Below are 6340 nucleotides of genomic sequence, written 5' to 3'. Positions count from 1 at the left end.
ACGTTATACTTTTGGTTTCATCAAAATCTGGGTATGCCTATGAGGCTTTAATATACAGGCAAATTTCTTATGTATTTGAGCATCCCTGGGGGGTGGGGGCAGGGGTCTAGAGAACCAGCCTGCAGACCATGGGGGAGCAATGTGTGCTTGCTGTTTAGGCCATGGAGATTCTGGGATTGTTTCTTATGCGGCATTATTGTAGCAATAGTTGAGTAGCACACTAGGACGTGAATTCAGCGTTACGTTTGCAAGAAAGGTCTTGGCCAAATGTCTGTGGTGCAAAGTCCAGAGGGCCATTTTGGGTGGGGGCACTCTGATTGCATCAGTGGTGTTGAACTCTTCTTTGTTTCTCCTTTTGTTTTGAATTTTAAACCAATTCAAGCGCTGTTGGTGCTCAGAATGATTGCTGAGATGATGATGGACAAAATGAATGAGTAGCAGGCCTGAATCTTGGTCCATAAATTTAGCCAAACAAGAAGAATTATATTTCTTATTTTTAAAAAATCAGATTAACTTCTAATCACAGCCCTCTCCTGGGAGTGTGGTTAAGCCAAGCTCTATGAACGAGGTCTATCTTTTCTTTCATTAAATTTTCTGCCTCCAAAGAAATAGTCTGGCCCAGTGGAAGGAACATAGAACTTGGGTCAAGATGATCTGAGTTCAGATCCTGCTTCTGCACTTATCCATCATGCAACCTTGAGTAATTCATCCCCTTGAATCTCAGTGTTCTCATCTGTAGAATGGGACCAATGATTCCTTCCCCTTAGGGTAGTGGTGGGGTTCAGTGGGATGATTCAGGGATCCCAGGGCAGTGGCTGTCATAGGGAAGGGGCCAGAAAATAGCTCCCATTTTGGCCTCCTGAAGTGTCAACCAGGTCACGTCATCTTGCAAAAGTTGGAAGAACCTCCATGAACTCATCAATAACTACAATCATCACCAGCTCATGACCATTCTTACTGGTCCTCTCCGTACCCTCATGCCCACCCCCGTCATCTTGAAGCAAATCCCAGAATCGATATATTTATTTTCTTCTGTGTATGTTGTATGTTTGAAATTTTTATATAGTAAAACATAGCAAAGTGAGGATGATAATGTCTACCTCATGGCATGGTTGGAGGACAGCAGGAGAGAATTTATACAACAGACCTATGCCTCACACTCAGCAGGGTTCTAACCCCATTCTGTGATGAGAAAGGACTTCCTAAATAAAGCAACATCAACAACAAAGGAGTTAAAAATGTATATATTCGAGGAACAACGCAAACACAATTAAAGGCAAGCAAACAAAGACAAAGATTCTTTGTTAATAGCCTTATTATTCACTGAGAGCTCTGATAATTCACTAAGATAAATACGAACACTTCAATTACAAAACGGGAGAATAACATAATTCACAGAAGATGAAATACAAATAAACATGTGAAAAGACATTCCACTTTGCTAACAATCAAGAAACACAAATTAAGACAAGATTTAAGAAATGGCAATGCCCAGTGCTTGAAAGGGTCAAACCTTACAGTGCTCTCCTATCCTGTTGTTAGTCATTTAAATGGGTGTCTCTCTTCTGGAAAACAGAAGTGGAACTATGTATTAAAAACTGAAAATACAAGTTGGGACTTCTTATTAAAAACCTTAAAAGAAAAACCACCCATATCCTTTGCAGCTAGGATTCCATCTCTAGGAAATACTCAGAAATTCAGGCAAAAATATATATGCAATGACATTCATTATTTATAATAGAAATTTTTTTAAAAGGAAGCAACCAAAATATTCCACAGTGAGAGAGTGCTTAAATAAACTATGGTACATCTAGATGATGTAACATTCCTTACCTGTTAATAATTATATTTTCCAATAATTTTTAATGACATGGGAAAATACCTAGTCTATATTGCTAAATGAGTAAAACTGGTTATAGAACAGTATGTCTTCATGCTGTATAATCCTGATTATGTAAATAAATAAATATACATGTAGAAGGGTGATCAGTGAGGCAGAACAAAAGTACTGTAGAGACAATTCTGCCTTTTTTTTTTTTTTTTAAGTTGCTAGCAGATTTAAGTTCCTACCAGTCTCTAGTGTTAAAGACAGAAGTCACCTTGGAAAAAATGGTTCTTTGTTTTGGATGTCCTTCAGTTATACAACGTAGGACAAATATCCACTCCGTGTTCTTGGAGTATTACTGAGTATTGGTGAAATCCCCAAATGCAAATGATAGAAGCTGAGAAGTAAAATATTCTATTATTATTGTCATTTTCAGAAGAAAAGACTGTTTTGTGTTAGAGTGGGGATATCTCTGAAAGAGATCTTTTTGATATTAAACGAATTTTCTTTTCTTTCTTTTTTTCTTTTTTTTAAGGGAAGATCAGTGGGGAAAAGGGAATGAAAGAAGCAGGATAGGAAGGGCTTAATTCATTCATTCAGTGAGGAATGATTGAGTGTCTACCACATGCCAGAGATTGTTCTAGACCTCGAAGTAGTACTGCCTGACGAAACAGAGTTCCAGCTCTCATGGGGCTTACTCTAGAGAGGGAGACAGACAGTAAATGAATACAAGTATAATATGCCAGGATGTGATAAGCGCTATAGAGAAGAAAGCAGGGTAAAGGACCAGGGAAGTATGCAGTGGGTGTTATTTTATGCGGGGGCTGGGGTCAGGGAAGACCACACTGCTGGGTAACTTTTGAACAGATATCTGCAAGAGGTGAGAGAGTGAGTCACGTGGATATTGTGGGGACAGCACTGCAGGCGGTGGGGACAGCACAGACAAAACCCTAGAGAAGGAGCTGTGCCTGGACAATTTAGTGAACAGCAAGGAGGCTGGTGTGGCCAGAATAGAGGGCCAAAGGGGAGAGTGGAGAGAGAGGTGGAGGCAGGAGGGATGTTGGATCATACAGGCCATGGTGTAAGTACTTCAGATTTTTGTAAAGACAACCTTACCGAGGTGTAATTTATGTTATAAATTTACCCATTTTGAGTGTTCATTAGATGGGTTTTGACAGATGTCTCCACCTGTGTAACTACCACCACCATTAAGACATAGAACACTTCCACTACCCTCATTGCCCTTTGCAAGCGATCCCTGCCCACCCCAGCCTGGGGCAACCGTAAGTCTGCTTCTTGCCACTGGAAATACATGGTACTCACTCTGCATCTGGCTTCTTTTGTTCAGCGTGTTGATTTTGAGATGCATCCATGCTGCAAGTATGACTAGTTTGCTCCTTTTTATTGCTAAGCAATTTTCCCTTCTCTGTATGCACCCAGGGTATTGATCCACTTGCCTGTTGATGGAGTTGTTTGGAGTTTTCTAGTTTGGGGTTCTTATGAGAAAAGCAGCTATGAGCATTCTTGCACACTTTTTATGGACATACATACTCATTTTTCTTTGGTAAATACCTAGGAGTGGAATTCTGGGTGATAGGGTAAGTACGTGTTTAAATTTATTAGAAACCCAGTTTTCCAAAGTGGTTGTGCCATATGTTCATCAGCAATCTATGAGACTTCCAGATGCTCTAGTTCTTACCAACACTTGATATGGTGAGTCTTTTTAATTGCACATTCTGTAGGATGTGTGGTGGTATTTTGTGTCTTACTTTGCTAGCAGTGTGATCTCAGGCAATTTATGTAAGCTCCCTGAACTCTGGTTTCTTTGTAAAACGGGAATAATGATAGTTCCAACCTCATAGCAATGCTATGAGGATTAAATGTGGTGGTGCATGTAAAGCATTAGTTCAGTGCTGGGCACATGGCCAGTGCCCAGTAGAAAAGCTATCTATTGTTATCTCTTAACAGAGGGATGCCCTCTGTGCTCCCAACCACAGGCCACCATTTATTTGTCATCAACCTTCTACCATGTGGCTGAAGCCCACCAATCCCATTGGTGAGGGTTGTCTCTCTTGTGTCCCCTGATCCCTGTCCCCTGACCTGGGACCCCCCAAATCAATGATAATCTCTGTTAGGTCTCATTGTCTATCCCAAGTACCTCTTCAAGGCATTTTCCCAGTGAGCATTGTTCATAGCCATTAAGATAATAAATAATTTTCGGCCAGGTACGGTGGCTCATGCCTGTAATCCTAGCACTTTGGGAAGCCGAGAAGGGCAGATCATGAGGTCAGCAGTTCAAGACCAGCCTGGCAAACATGGTGAAACCCCGTCTCTGCTAAAAATACAAAAAAATTTGCCGGGCATGGTGGCGTGCTTGTAATCCCAGCTACTCAGGAGGCTGAGGCAGGAGAACTGCTTGAACCTGGAAGGTGGAGGTTGCAGTGAGCCAAGATCGCACCACTGCACTCCAGCCTGGGCAACAGAGCGAGACTCCATCTCAAAAAAAAAAAGATAAAAAAATTTTCAAGTATTCCCTCAAGCCGCACCAGGGCTGATTCTCATCAACCAGATAGAGTGAGGGCTCTTCTGGGGGCAGCCTAGGGAGCCAGGAACCCAGGCTGGTATCCAGGCAGGCGCTGAGAGAGAGGGACCTTGGTCTGCCCCGCTGCCTGCTACCACTGAGCAGCCATGACGATTATGCCTCCCCGCTCTCCGCTCATGCTCCCTCAAGGAGATCTTGAATATTTATCATGTATTAGGTGAAAAAAGAAGTGGAACAGGAGGAAATTGTGTTACTGCATATGAAATTTGCCTGAAAAGTTTCCACTGTTCCTCTAGTTGGAAAATAGTTTTGATTTGAAATATGAAGCTTCTCTCCAACTTATTATCTCAGAGGCGAGAATGGAAAATGATGCTCCTTGGGTTTCAGGTGGAGCCGCCGGAGGTGGTGGGCGTTTATGGGCACCAAGAATTGTCTGTGGAAATTGCCCCTTGTGCATCAAAATTGCACACGGCTTTTTTCTTCTCTTACCACTTCCCCCACTGAAATTTACCTGCAGCTCACAGGCAGGAGGGAACAGAGAGGAGCATGTAGCGGGAGGTATCCCTGTGCCCCCAACAAGACACCCAGACTCATTTTGTCCTGGACACACATTGGGCTATAGCAGCATCTGCTCCATGTCATTCAGTTCTAGGTTGGAAGGAATCTCTTGGGCCACAGAATCCAATTCCCTCTGCAGCAACATTTTGTGGTTTTCAGGGTCACTGCTCCCTTTGAGACTTGGAAGATTGCTGTGGATCCACTCTGCAGGAAAGCACACATACATATCAACTTGTGTGGGGTTTGTGGATTCCCTACATTTAGTCCACCTCCTGGTCAAGCACAGTCTACAATGCCACGAAAAAACACCATCACCAAATTAAAAGGCACCATTTATGGAGCATTCATCATTAAATGGGTAAGTGCATGTAAAGGGTACTTAGCATAGTACCCGGTCCATAGTGAAGTGCTCTTCTCCTTGTAGCTCTCATGTAATCCTCATGATAACTCTGGGTGCTGCGGAACCCACACTATAGATGAGACATCTGAGGCCCAGAAACTTTGAGTCGTTTGTCAAAAGTCACGCAGCAGGGCCAAGATGATAACCTAGGTCTTTCCAACCCTGTGCTTGTCCTCTTTCTTTCTTCTTTTTTTTAGACAGAGTCTTGCTCTGTTGCCCAGGCTGCTGCAGTGTAGTGGCACAATCACAGCTCACTGCAACTTCAGCCTTCCAGGTTTAAGCGATTCTCCTGCCTCAGCCTCCCAAGTAACTGGGGTTACAGGCGCCTGCCACCACACCCGGCTAATTGAACTTGTCCTCTTAATATTCACCTTGCAGGTGGGTCTCATCTCTCTGTGCTCATCTCCAGTGACAGTGTCTTTGCAGTCACTCAAAGCTGAGCACCTTTCCATGTCTGCATTGTTCTGACTTTTAGAAAGTCTTTCCCTTCCCTGAAGCCCAAACTTGCACCCCGGTTTTAGCCCTGTCCTCTGTGGCCACACACGACACAGGCACTCCTGCTGTCCCATCATAACCCTGCAGAGATCTGAATTCAGCCGTGCTCTTCCAGCCGCCTCCTTCCTCTGCATCTTGAGACTTGCTCAAGGTCACATAGCTTGAACGTGGCGAAAGCAGGATTGAAACTGGGTGTGTTAGTTTCCTGCGACTGCTGCAACAAATGACCACAAACTGGGTGGCTTCAAACAGCAGAAGTGTATTCCTTCATAGTTCTGGAAACCAGAGCTCTGGGATCAAGGTGTTAGCAGGGTTAGTTCCTTCTGGAGAGTCTAGGAGAATATCGGCTTCTTGCCTTTTCTGGCTTCCGGTGACTGACATCATTTCTCGTCCTATAGATGAGTCACTCCCACGTGTGTTCGGTCTTCATATTGCTTTCTCCTATGTGTGCCTGTATTCTCCTCTTCTTTGAAGGACATTTGCAACTGGATTTAGGGCCCACTTGAATAATCCAAGATGA

This window comes from Rhinopithecus roxellana, chromosome 12, assembly GCF_007565055.1.
Source record: "Rhinopithecus roxellana isolate Shanxi Qingling chromosome 12, ASM756505v1, whole genome shotgun sequence".
NCBI lineage: Eukaryota > Metazoa > Chordata > Mammalia > Primates > Cercopithecidae > Rhinopithecus > Rhinopithecus roxellana.
The sequence above is the reverse complement of the archived record's forward strand: the minus strand, read 5'-3'. Positions refer to the sequence as shown.